This window comes from Hippocampus comes, unplaced genomic scaffold (assembly GCF_001891065.2).
Source record: "Hippocampus comes isolate QL1 unplaced genomic scaffold, H_comes_QL1_v1.1 scaffold111, whole genome shotgun sequence".
NCBI classification, from domain to species: domain Eukaryota; kingdom Metazoa; phylum Chordata; class Actinopteri; order Syngnathiformes; family Syngnathidae; genus Hippocampus; species Hippocampus comes.
Genome location: NW_017805698.1, coordinates 4,098,529 through 4,112,291, shown reverse-complemented (window position 1 = coordinate 4,112,291; position 13,763 = coordinate 4,098,529).

The window sequence follows — 13,763 nt, the reverse complement described above, 5'->3', positions numbered from 1 at the left end:
TTTTCCTTACGTAAATTTGTCGAAATGCGGAATTTATCGTTTTCATGAGCTCTAAGCTATACATTTTAATTAAAAAAAAAAAATCAACAAATGCGTTCTATCTGACTCGCACTTTTTGAATCAACCTACTGAAATGAATGAAGTTTTCCACAAGATTCCACTTCATTGCGATGCGCCTGCAATTCCGTCGGAGTCAACATCCACCCGCGGCCAAGCCATTTTGCCGCTTCAATCAATCGATTCCCACTCGATACGACCTGAACGATCAGTTAATCGATGAATTGATCGCCAGCCAGCCCATCCCCAGTGACTCGTTGTGTTTCGGTGAAAATTGTGTCCTTGACTCTTTGCTGTGAAGGTTTGCGGGCCAATCAGTGCTTACCTGACTTCAAGTGTTTCCATGGTGTACTGTACCTGTCAATTTAGATGTCCGTATTTTACACATTTCAAGCGCCAATTTTGTGTGGCTGTTGGAACAAAATTGCTACTGTTAAGCTATTGAGTCCTGTCCGCTTTTGTAACGGTGAAGCTATCTGTCTCCATTTAGTGTTTGAAAGAACGTCACTTTGAAAAGTCAAAGGCCCGACCGCATACATATCAGTGGCGTGAACATACAAAAAGTGAAGTGTCTTATGAACTGTAACGGTGGTGCAACAGGGGACGTCCCTTTTCACGAAACCATTCGAGGTTCTGCTGAAACCATTTTTTTAAGAATGTATTTGTAATTTGATCGTCGTCTTCTCTGCTGTTTGTGTGAAAATAAGCTGGGCTTACACGTGAATGTGGGCTACTGTACTGTACTTGTGTATTTTATTAAATTTGTATTACACTGTGTGCATGGAAGGACGTTGTTTTTCAACCAATGATGACTTCCGAAGCTGTCGTGTTCATTTGTGAGAGACATGTTAAAGCAACAGTATGTGACTTTTTTGTTTATTGTATTTGTTTTTTTTTTTTGGTTTGGTAAATCATTTGCTCCCGGGCTCCCCCTTCAGGTGCAAAATTTCATCTTGCTTTGACTGTTACTAATTACAAATCAACAGCGAAAGATGTTGATTTTATGATAATAACAAAAAGAAGTAATCAGTAAAAAGAATCGAAAAAATAAAAACAGGAAATAAAAACCATAAGCACATACAAATAAATCAGCATTGGTGTAAGAGTTTTGAAAAATAATTTGTTAAAGTTCAGAGTCTAATCAATTGAGCGGAACCTTTTAGCTTTTCACCTAACCTTTTAACTTAAGTCCGCCGCACACTGAGCGATGTCACCGAAAGCCGCTGAACTGTAGCGGAGTGTGCGGGATTTGACAACGGGTTTTTGTGAGTGATCTACGCTCGTCAACCACTTTTAATGTGAATCTCCAGCTCACGTCACAGATGTAACAGGCAATTAGAAATGCACAAGGGTTCACGAAAAGATCGATCTGTGCCAACAGCCCGTCTCCCTTTTGACCATCTGCTTCTTCCTTGACAATCGCACCATGTTTTTGTGATTCAATTCAAAATGACACACCGCAGTATGTTGCACGTGGACCCTCAAAACCCGACACGGGGTTGCAGTTATTCATCGTGCTCTATCGCTTCGTGTGCGGCGAAGAGTCGACGACTGTAACTTTATGCGCTTGGTGTGCGGCAGGTCTCACGAACAAAAGGATAGCCAATCCTCAGCTCACAATCAGTTGTTGTCGTTTGTGTCCAACAAGTAGCGCCAAAAGAGGAAATCCACCACAGAGATGCTAACTCACATTTAATTGAACGTCATCTTCAAACTGCTATTTTAAAGTTGAAATACTGCATAGTGTTGCTTTAACAACACCAAAAAAAAAAAAAAAAAAAAGATCCTGCAAATGTTCCAATAATAGCAATGCGATATGAAAGCAGGTATGTTTTAGAGGGATTGAACATAGATCCTTGTTGGAGGAGCTCAGCGTGTTTTTTTTTTCCTCTCCCTTATTTCATGTCACTGCTCTCTATATTTTTAACTACAAATAAAGAAACATTGCACTGTACATTAGTGCACCCCATCACAAGACGAGTTGACTCACTCTCTGATGCGCCGCGTGTATAGCGTCACAAAGCGTTGGCGATGCTAATTCAAAGCCGCCAGAGCTTCAGGCGTCAGGTAGTTATTTATTTTTTTGTGCATTATTTATTTGAAACATCTCAAACAGACAAGTGACAGGACAGGAGTGTGATAAATAGACAGACAGACAGACAGACAGATAGCTAGATAGATAGATAGATAGATAGATAGATAGATAGATAGATAGATAGATAGGTAGATAGGTAGATAGATAACAGTCAACTCTGATGAGACTACCCCCCCCCCTTTCTCCTACAGAAGAACTCTGAGAGGAGTGAGGATCAAATTAAATTTTAATAATCCCTGTGGGGCGTAAAATGGGTCATTTCAGCAGCAAACAACCGAACACATAATGCTATAAGTGTTAACACTTGTAAATACAAAATGGAGATAATTTGATGAAGATGATGATGATGATGATGATGATTTGTTCTTTATACATGTTTAACCATAATTGCCCTCCAAAGAGCTATATATATATATATATATATATATATATATATATATATATATATGCATCATAATTTAAAATATTTTCATCACATCCCCGCAACATTCTTGTCATACAGATGGTGAGGAAATATGTTGTCCTATACAGCCCCACCTATAGCACTGATGAAATTGTGGCCCCCTCCAGCATTTAAATTGCCCATCCCAGATCTATAAAGTGAATTTTGAGATTTGTTTCTCAATACATTATATATGTTTGGAGATACTCGCTGAAAATGTGCAAAGATTGAGAACAACTGAATGCAATTGTGGCAATATAGCAGGAAACTGGTTTTCTGCATTTAGTTTTCCAGATTTTGTTTATTTATTTTTTGCTTAAGTGGTGGGGTTTTTGTTTGTTTGTTTGTTCGTTTGTTTTTTTTGTTTTTTTTTTTTTTATGTGAGTCTATGTGTGGGATATATTCCAGCAATGGAGGCGACATTTACCTGGAACAAGGCATAAGTAGCTACATGAAGTTGCATTCGTTCTCCAGGTTGTAGTAGTGACATTTTGATTGATAACTGATAGCTGGTTGGGGCACCATTCCAAAATATTCAGGTGACACGGCCACAGCATTTGAGAGTGGACACTGATTTTTCATGATCTTGACGCCTCCTCTTATACATTTACTGATCTTTTTATTCATTCAATTTTTTTTTAACACTCTTCTCTGCGGTGTGTCAAAATTCAGAAAACATTTAGTTTCACTTTCCAGGGACTTAAATGATTCAGTATTTTGATTTACTTTGTGTTGCCTGTGCCAAATGTTGACACCTGTTTAGTGAGACTACTTGCACTTTGAGACACGGCGTATGTGTGTGTGTGTGTGTGTGTGTGTGTGTGTGTGTGTGTGTGTGTGTGTGTGTGTGTCGTTTCAAGTATTCAGTAAATAAACCGAGAGTTATTGGATATAGAAAAGTTGAAAATAGATGTAAATCGAATTTAGCATTTAGCCACTTTCGACACGGGGTGTAAATCCAGCCTCAGATGCAACCTTCAGCAAAATGGAGAATGAAAGAGTGGGCGCATGTGACAAAAGGCCTTGGTCCGCATACATAAAACATTCGGAGCATCCATCCGTTGGTTGATTCCCTTTCTGGAGCTAACCTGCTTTGCAAACGAGGCTGCAAGATTATTCACTCGGAGGACGACAGGGACGTAAACATCAGCAGGACTGGAAGAATCCTGCTAGAAAATTCTGGACCAGAACCAATTCATTTGCTCTACAGAGCCTATGAAGAGCGACTAAGTATAAACGCGGCCGCATGTTTACCCAGATGGATCCGGCAAATATAGCAGTGATTTTGACTTTTTAATCTCTAAAAGAACAACAGAGAAACCTCTTGTTTCTCGGTGTAGATTCTGGAGATTTTTGTACCTCCCTTTCAACGGTGAGCACTTTGAGAATGCCTCGTGTGTATTGTGTGCGTGTGTGCGTGTGCGTGTTTGCGCACAGGCTGGCGGAAAACAGAATCCTGTCATCTACAGAGCGCAGACTCCTAAGTGCGACTCTCGGCTTCCTCCTCGGGTAAAACACATTAATTTGGATTTTGATTTGCATTTGTTTTGCCGCCGTTATTGACACAATTCCAGACCTAGATGTCTCATCTCAGCAGGCAAGCTCTGATGAGCTCATCTGCATAAGTTGAAATAGTCTCCGAGAGGGAGATTGCGTGGGTCACAGCAACTCATCCCATTGAAATACAGACAGAGAACACGGCATCATTTCATGTGGATCAGTCCCGAGGTTTGAGATCACGGGGGAATGTCGGCAGACAGGTGAGAGGAATGTCAAGTAGATGAGGGCTCAACTATTTTCCTTTTTTCGAGCGTGTGTGTGTGCGTGTGCGTGCGCGCGCCCGCTACACTTAACTCTCCCGTTGTCTTTGTGTGTGTGTGTGTGTGTGTGTGTGTGCGTGCCCGCTACACTTAGCTCTCCCGTTGTCTTTAATGCCATCTCACTAAAGCAGTTTGAACCTCCACTTCTGCCATAATTAAGAAGAATTGGCTTTGGAATAAACCTTTTTCCCTTGATTACACAGAGCCCCGGTACAGAAAAGTGCTATGCCGTGGAGCTGAATGCCGATTAGAGACTAGCGTGCTGCATTGGATGAATGCGACTTGTCTCCCCAGATTGATGACAGTCGCGGTGAAAAGGAATTACAGACAATGAAAGTGATCGGCGTAATACCCCCATTCTTCCACATTTTACATACACAAGCCATCTTTTCAGATGGAAATGGGACAAGGAGAGCGCCATTTTCACTTGTGCAAAATTGACACGCTCGCCCCGCTCACTTAAGCTTTTAATTCAATCATTCAACAACACAGCCGATTAAGAGCTCGTCTTCCACCTCCGCGTGGCAAGATGGTTTCGCTCGGTTAGGGAACCGCACGCGAGAGCGCGACACATCAACGTAAGGATGGGGAGAGGGTCATTTTCATTTGGACTGACGGATGTCATTGAAGGCAGCGTGCGTGCCCTCAGGGGGAAAGGGGGGGGGGGGCGAATATTAAAATATGACAGAGACTTTTCATGCTTTGGATCTAAAACCAAACAAAGAGCTCGTTTAAACCCGCAGGGGTTCGCCAGCCCTGATCTCTTCGTTGAATATGCGATATATGATGTGATATAGTCCCACTGTCACGCTGCCTGTAAAAAGCTGGAAATGCCGCCTTTTTTTTTCCCCCGTTCCTATTTGGAATAAACCGCAAGAAACGGGATGATGAAGTGGGACCGGCACGCTTCTAGCATAGGAAGTAACATCAGCGACGTAACAGCCGTAATTGTTTATCGTTGTGTTGATTGTCGCCGTTGGAAGAATCGTTTATACGTCACACCAGATGTGGGTGATCCGATTAGAGAGTACAATGTCAGTTTTGTAAAAGCACATAGAGCCGTAACAATATCCTATTTTTGCTGAGTTCTCCATAAAAGGCACTAACGAATACAGATGAAACCATGAACATACCAAAGACATTTTTCTTTGAACAACGACCAAAATTTGGATTTAACCCCGACAGCTAAAAGTAAGAACTTCAACTAGGTCTCATCCAGGATTTTATGAGCTCGACCAGCATAGTTTTCATTGAAAATTAGGCTCACCGAAAAAGAAGTCAAAGTAGCCTGTAAGTAACTATGGACAAATCAACATGCATGTTTTTACAATACTTCAGGCATTTTCTGGTGTTTTTTTTTTTTTTAAGTCAGAATTATGTTGTGATAGTAGCTTGTTTTGTATCTCAAACACAATCGCTTTTTTCATGCTTTAGGGAAAAAAAAGGTCAAACAAACAGTTGGATGTACAGTGCATGCTTTTCGTGGGTAAATTATGGCAAGAATTGCTTCTTTTTTATTAAAAAAAAAAAAGTAGGAAAAAGACTTGCGTGTCCTTACTCCATTTTGAATAATTTGAGAAATAACTTTCCGATATTTAGTGGTGTAAATCAAGGTTTACCTTCAATTTTGACATATAGGGGGCAGTCCTTTATTACATTCTGCACTTTTCTTATTTCAGTTTCAAAGATGGCCACGCCCATAAAATTAAGCCTTACCTCCCGCAAAAACATCCCAGAAAGTGAGGTTAAGAGATTGATAGAACTCTCACAAGGTTAAGTCGTGCTTGAGATTGGGTGTTTTCATGTTCGCATAAATCAATGTTATCTATCATTTTTCATGAAATAATGATAGATTACGACACTTGGAGTTAGACCACTATTGCGGAAATCATTTTTTAAAATCCGAGTCTGTCTTTTATTTTTGTTGTTGTTGTTTTTTTCGTCAGGCAACCTATGAAAATAAAGACGATCGTTCCACAGTTGTGGATCCAAGTGCAAGTAATATGATCCAATTAGAACATCCAATATGATCCGAGTTCAAAATCATTGCATTTGGCAAAATGCCTAAATCTGAGGGAAACCACAATTTCTGTAAAACCAAGTATCCAGAAGAAGTAATCATTGCCACATAAATCACCAAGATATAAATCCCCTGGATTTTATAGCAGCCATAAAACCTTAAATCACGCTCCGGTAAAATGAGGAAAACTAAGTGGGGACGCTAGACCTCAGTGGCTTAATTCTGATGTTACTTTAGCTTTTGCAGGTTCCAGGTCATATTAACACCTTAACGTGTACTTAGCAACATTGAGAATGTGTCAGAATAAAAAAGACGGTAGATTTTGCATAATTTTGTAACGTTTATGATTTTTTTTTATTTTTATATATATACATTTCATGGATATCTTTCCCAGGAGGAAAACTACTTTCATTCTGAGGTGAAAGAACCAACCACTCTACTGTCATGGCATGCATATTGCAGTGTTTTTAGTCCCTTTTCAAATAAATGAGGACTGGAAACCCTTTTTATAATGAGCTGTAGATGAGTCCGATGTGTACCCCGCCTGTGGCCGAAAGTCAGTCGGGATAGACCGCAGCTCACCCGTGACCCTAATGAGGACTAGCCCTACAGACAATGTTATGTGTGGTGCAAAACCAATCTCAAATCACAGTCAATGAAATGAGTTGATTTTGGCGTTTCGCTTACATACATCTCGAGAACTTATGCACAAAAAAAAAAAAAACGCCTGAGAAAAAACTGTCAAGGCATTTGACACTTTAACCGACAAAACACCTTTGAACGACAAAGGCGTCTGAATCACAACATGATGCTAATGAGTATTTTATGAAAGGAATTAGCTGTCATTTAATTACTTTGGCCCAAGGGAGTTTTGAGTTTGACATTCAGGGAAAATACACAAGGAAGAAATTGATAGTATTGTGTCGTCTGTGTGATATGAAACGACAGCCAGAGGGCGGTTAGTACATATTTGATCAACAAAGGAGAGAGGGGAGGCGGGTGAGGTGGTGGGGTTGGGCGGCATATGAATACGTGACATCAGCTGTCAAGCCGCTACTACGAGTGCACTCAAGAGCCAAGCCAAGGCCAGTGGCTTGAATAAACTCTCCTCAAAATCCGGCACGTTAATAGATATTAGCCCAAATATACCCGATCTTCTGTCTCTTAAAGGTCAACTTCATCTTTCATGAGAAATAAATCTGCCTGCGATCTGCTCCGTGCTTTGGATCTCTTCCACAAAGCGATGGCTTCTTGCTCGCTCTGATAAATGTAAGTAAAAGGGGCCTCGGGGAGGTCTAATGTGATTCTGTTGACAGACAGCGATGATACCGCCACCGACATAAGGCCTATAATCACTTGTTTTATGTTTCATGCAAATAGGCGGCTCGATTTAACATATATGAGCACCAGTGGTGATCCGGTTAAGCCTCAGGCACCGATGCAACAAACATTAGCCAGTGAGCTATCATTAGACAATGCGAAAACTCAGAGTCAGTTCTCGAGCCACAATATATTTTTCACATCAAGTCGAATACCAACAACCTTGTCGAAAACGAAAGCTACCTCGTGGGTAGCGGCACAACACATTTGTTCAAATTACCTTTCGGTATACGTTATTATTAATAAGCAATCATTTTCATCGATGTGAAGCAAGGCTGTAAATAAACGCATTTGTATCGCAGGTTGCGAGTCAAAATTTGCATTTGCATCGTGTCATGTGGAATAAACTTGGACCTTGCTCTCCAGTGAAGGCACCCACTAACGTTCATTTTACCTTGCCTTAGGTCCAAGGAGGCTTTTTTTACGGTGGTATTAATATGAATGTACCGCACTAACATGACGTTCTACCTGCGGAGGGATTTGTCGATGTTAATTATAACGACCGTCAAATTTGTGACGTGTTTATTACCATGGTGACAAAATACAGCAGATGCTAATTTGTTACAATTTGTCTTATTTTCTCCTTTGTATCCAGAATAGCTCTTTAACCAAGCAAAAATACACTTAATCAAAAATGATTATTCAATAGAATTTCCAGTTGAACACTAAAATATTTCTTAGTCTAAGCAGTTATATTGTTGTATTTTTTTTTTTTTTTTGAATAAAAGCCTTGCTTCAGGTCCCTGGGATTTTAAAAAATGCTCTTAAAAAAGGTACTCAAATGAATTCATTGATTGGCAAAACTGCTCCTCAAAGGGGAAAAAAGTTACTTATAGCCTTGGTGAAGAAACTGATCATGTTAACCCTTTCAGGGGCAGCGTTTACTACAGTGGCCATCTTATCATGTCATCAGGTTACAGGGTGCATGAAATGATTCATGATATCTGACATGTTATCAACAATGATTGAACAAGGTAGGAAATGGATAAATATCAATATGCTACGCTTTATTTCTGTTACCCTCAGCAAGCGTTTACACTTTCCTGGAAAATCACAATGTTCCATCACCGGCGAGCTATTTTTAGAACAAGCCCTAGCGCTACTGATGCCTGCGAGTACCAGGTTGATGACCCCGAGTATTTGAGTACTGAATGTGAAGGTGTATTTGAGGAAACAGTTCTCCATCTCTTGTAAAATCAGTCTTTCACTGGATGATGCCATTTGCTAAATTAGTGTTGCCCATCTGTGCAACACACTTACACACAACTGGACTAATTTGGACCGATCCTCTGTAGAAGTTTGTCAAAATACGAGCCATTAAATGTGTTCCCAAATGGTTGCTTCAAACCAAAAAAAGCCAATTTCATGTTCATTTTGAACACTGGGCCAAAGACTTTTTCGTGTGTCCAACACGATCACTGAATTTCATATGGATCAGTAAAACTGGTGATAGGGGCATTTTTTCTCTGCAGGTGGTGTTACTTAGGGGAGATTGGGACCCATAACATCCAGATATTTTCACCAGGCTCACGAAATTGGTGAGTATTCCAGCACATTGAGCGCCCCTACTTCCTAGAAATTAAACTTATTAGCGGGAGGAAGAATATTTTGAAGAGGGCCTTCATGCTCAAACTCTAATTATGAAGTATTTCTCCAAATAATTGTTATATTGTATTTCCACAAGGATTAGTAGATCGAGTGAAAAGTCCATTAAAAATAAATTTAGAATCAAATGATGAAGCCGCTACTCCCGATTTTAATGAAAACTCCTGCTGGCAATTTTTGGCATAGTCCTTTGACAAACATGCAAAAAGCATTGACAGAGGTGGTAAGAATGCTTATTAGAATTCAGGAGGACACCCTTCGATTGTGAACAGCTGGTGTTCTTTGTCCGTGATTTATACACACCTCACTCACTCACACACTCACACACTCACACACACACACACACACACACACACACACACACGCACACACACACACACACACACACACGCACACACACACACATTGAACTTGCAGTCACAGGGCGAGATGGTTCTGATGGTAATTTTTTTTTCTTTTTCTTCCAACAGTGCACCTAGAAAGCAAATCACAAAGAAAAACAAGCTGCTCTTTTGGAGAAAAATCAGCAGCGGACTTGATGGGGAAAGTCATTTCGATAATGAGACAGGTTTCGAGTGCAAAGTCAAACTAACATCAGGGTGGGCACGTGCAATTTCCCCCAAATTATCTCATCATGCACGTCTTCTTGATGGTGTTATTACTGGCTACAGGATATGGACATTTTCACCCCATCACCGATTACCTCGATACATAGCAAACTAATCACCCACTGGAAATGCATGCAGATGTAACGTGTGACCTGATTTGGTTTAATTGCTTGTATTGGTGTCACTTTGCAAAAAGGCAAATAAGACCTGTGATTTGTGTCGTAGGAGGTGTTGCGTAAAGTGTTCACCAGAGGTGAGAGGATGGCATCATCCATATTGCTGAGTGGTTCCACATTTGCATTACAATATCTACCTTACATTTCTGATGGGTGTTCCTTCAGCGTTGAACTATTTCAATGACGAAAAAATGGGACAGGGTTCTATTTTACATTGGCCTTGCCCTTAAAAGTCGAGATGATAGCGGCTTGCTATTTTCATCTAGTTGGGCCCGTATTGCCATATAGAATTGAGAGCACATTCTGTAATGTCGAAAAGGTCACAAACACATACGGAAACAAGGATTTGTTCTCGACTTCACCTTTAATCCTCTCTACTTGAGGGTGTTTACATTGAAAATGCGGTCCATCAATAGAGGGGGGCTGTGAAGTTGAAGAACGAATGTCAGGGAAATTGTATAGTTTGGATGGTGACCAATATCCACCCATCCATGGAAAACCAACACAACCACAGGGGAGAATGCTAACAACACACAGGAAAGGTCCAGAGTTGAGATTCCACTCCAAACTTTTGATCTTTGAGGCAGACATGATAACTACTCGTCCACTGTGCAACATATTTGGACCGTAATTTTTGTGGAAAAATGCGACACAGTTCGGAGTGTGGGCAGTCATACAGTACATGAAAAGACCTTATTTCATTTGAAAAAATCAGCTGCAGATGTCGACGACAAAGTGTCAGTCAGCTGAGCAAAGGTGATGCCTATTTTTGTAGGTTTCTACTGCCTGCGCTTTTGTTCCATTGCTGTTAGCCTTTTTTTTTCCTTTTGTGAGTGGCCAAAATTGAATGAGCAAATGGCTTCCGTTTGGATCATGTAACTGGTGTCCTGAATTTAAATCCATCTTTTTGTCAAGGAGAACTGAGTTAAGATTGTCGAATGAAGCTGTTGGTTGCTACGTTACCTTTTTGCATAAGGCACCAACAGGTTAGCTGCATTATGCTAGTCCCTGGTGATCAAAATGTAGACATGTGTTTCATTACATTAGGTGCTGATTTAATATCTGCTTAACCTTGTTGGACAATGAATTACGTCAAAATGTTACTTTAACCCTTTCATGCACCCTGTGACCTGATAACATGATAAACGGTTCACTGTAGTTGCAGCTGTCCGTGAAAGGGTGAAAAAAATGCCTGCATGTTCAATAAAGGTTTTAGGATGGCAACTATTTGAAATGTAAAATTGCAACTGTGATTGAGCTCAGTGGGAAATTTTGTATACGGTGTGTATATATATTTGGGTTCCAAATCCCCATTTAAAAATAAATGTGATTATCTTTGAACACACTTTTTTTTTAACTGAATGACCTCTGATTTCTAAAGTAGTTAATCATCAATTTGTTGTATCCATGTGATATGAACATACAGGTATTCCTTTAATTATCGGGTGAAGCGCATTCATTGTCGGCTTGGTTGCAGAAGAGACCAAGCCGACTCAGCTGATGAGCATTAGCACTCAAGGCTATACAAACAGACGCCACAAAGACCACTTTAAAGTCCAAGGTCAAATGACTTGGCTGGCTGTGTAAACCGTCAAGGTTTGACCATGTGGGTGATTGTTCATGGCGAGCTTCCATTGATAAATCTGCCACAAAGAAGCCAAATAAAAAGAGCTTGTCCTTTGTATTCTAAATTGGCTTCAGATGTATTCTTGCTCATTTTGCTGATGTCTCACATGGCCCAAATTGATACCGCTCTTCAATTTGTTTCTCGCCTCAATTCAATGTCACTCAAAAGCGAGTGAACACCTTCATTCGGGATGAGTTCATTCGCGAAACCTTTTTTTTTTTTTTTTTTTTGAATAAAGTAGGTCGTTGGTTTATGGCTGAGTTCCAATCCTACATCGGCATTTTAAACCAAATTTGTCTGCTATCGCCCACTTCTCACCCTAAGGTACATTATAAAACACACTCACGGTCTCCTGAGTTCATACTCACAAAATGGCTTTATTCTCACATTTTTGGAATCAACCCCGCTGATTTCTCAAAAGTCCGATTTTTTTTTCCATTTTCCTTGAATCCATTTACATGCACCACACAAAATGTGACCCCTGCCTTTAATCCATCACAGTGGTGATCACAGCAAGCAAACACCATTAGTGGCACGGTAGAACGGTGGGCAGCTTTCCAGCACCCAGCCAACATTCTCACTAGCTTCTATCTCTCGATTACATTCATTTGTCAGCAGAGCTTTACAAAGCTAATTGTAAGAGATGCGGAATAGAGATCGCTGTTGAATTGAATTAACAAACCCAGTGACATGGAGACAATGAATTTGTATTTAATTTTGTGCCGTTTGGATTCAAAGCTGTTGTGGAGTATGGTGCTGGCTTACTGAACTTGTCACTTCATTAGGTACACCTGTCTCATTGAACACAATGTAATAGTTGTAAAATAAACTCGAAGGAACTGCGTGTTAGTAGCCGACAAAAGTGGCAAAAAAAAAAAAGTACAATGGCGGGTACCTTGACTCTGAATTTTAATTTGTTTGGGGATCGCTCTTCGAAAACACACGGCAAATTTTTGAAATGTGTTTCGAGGAAAGACAAATGGCACTGTACTGCTGAGTAAAACCCTATAAAGCAAATGTAAACAAACAACTGACCATATGAAATCAAATTGCTATATGTTGGGACAAGCAGGAAATGACAAAAACAACCATGTGCCTGAGCGGTTTGCTTTTTCGGGGGTGTGGCCTAGTGAGTGACATCAGTAACATGGCCTGTGTCGACATATGGAAGTGAGTTTGGTTCTACTGTTGCTGTTTGCGAGCTTTCTGATTTTGTGTTTTTATGTTTGACTGTTTGTACCCACGAGTGGACTGGCTGTCAGGCGTAGCGAGTAGATGGCCGTTGGGCCGGCGTCTGTATGTGGTTCTGCAAAGGCGGCGATTTGTCCGGTCATTGGGAGCAGAACGAGATGTGTGCAGAGAAGGCAGAAGACATTAACGCTGCACTGAAAGCCTGCCGTGCAGGGCGCACGTAATTTTCAGCGAGCTTTCTGTCTCACAACACCTTGAGGCGAGTATGTAACATGTTCTTTTTCATCTCACTCAGTTCACTTCATTTACCTTCACCTTCGCGTACGTTTATGATCAAGTGGATAATCGTGTTTATTGTGATAGCGACTCTAAAATTGAAGTATGTTTTTGCAATGAGGTTGGAAGCCAGTGTATTATGGAAAAAAAAGGTGAAAAAGTGGAGCAAGATACTTTTGCTTGACTATTTCTTAGCTATCAGGCAACTTGTTTGTGGAAAATGACATAAGTTGTAGAAGCAGTGGCCTCTACCATTTGTCTTCAGGGAAGGGAAAAATTTCCGTCGTGACAAACGGTGAAGAGTCAATACATTCTTGCTACAAAAACGATGTTGTAGCAAACCTATTCATGAAGTGTGCAAGGTCTTCTGACTAAGACGGCGGTTCCTCACTCGAAATGGTTACTTTGCAAAAAAGCGTTGGGCAGTGAGCCACATGCTGCTTCACCAAGTCCAAAGACAAAAGGT